This window comes from Pygoscelis adeliae, unplaced genomic scaffold, assembly GCF_000699105.1.
Source record: "Pygoscelis adeliae isolate BGI_AS28 unplaced genomic scaffold, ASM69910v1 Scaffold582, whole genome shotgun sequence".
In the NCBI taxonomy this organism is placed as follows: Eukaryota; Metazoa; Chordata; class Aves; order Sphenisciformes; family Spheniscidae; genus Pygoscelis; species Pygoscelis adeliae.
In genome coordinates, this window is record NW_008824281.1 from 1113696 (window position 1) to 1114452 (window position 757).

The window sequence follows — 757 nt, forward strand, 5'->3', positions numbered from 1 at the left end:
AAATTCCCGAGGCGCCCGCGCCGGGCGGGGTCCTCCACCGGGAAAGCCCCTCGCCCTCCGTGGCCGCGGCAGCGGTGCCGGTTATTGTTCTAAAAACCGGGCCACGGAGAGCCCTGGGAGCGGCCCGCGGGAGAGGAGACCCGAATGATTCCCCCTCTGACTGCCGCCCTCCCAATGCACCTCCGCGCCCGAGGGGTCCCGTCCCCCCAGGGAGCCCCAGGCCCTGCTGTGATCCGAATAATCCGAATAATCCGCAAAAGGCCTCTAACCCCCCCCCAGCCCCAGGCCGTTAACTCCGGGTCGCTTCTGGGGCTTGCGTACGGCCCCGCTGGTGAAAACGTGGCCTGGGAGGCACGGCAGGGCCCGGCGGCGGGCTGGGGGGCAAAAAGGGCTGGCCCGGGAGGGTGTTTTTCCCCCAAACTACTAACGCTACGAGGAAAATAATAAAGTTTGCTTAAGACGGCCATCGGCTGGAGTAAACTGCGAGCGGGGGATTACCGAGAGGTTTCTGAGAAAAGACAGCTTCAAAAGAGGTACAAAAGCATGAAAATCGGTGGCTGGGGGGGAGAGACCCCGCGATGGGAAAGCGGGAATGGCGGCGGGTTTGGCGCTGCCAGAATAGCTCCACCGACACTGCAACCTGCCGAGGCCCCGCAGAGCCGCTGTCCTGCCTCTACAGACAAAGAGAACACGAGGCGCGCTGAAGATAAATGCAAAACAGTATTTCCCGTGTCATACCCCCTCTGCACCCACAGAG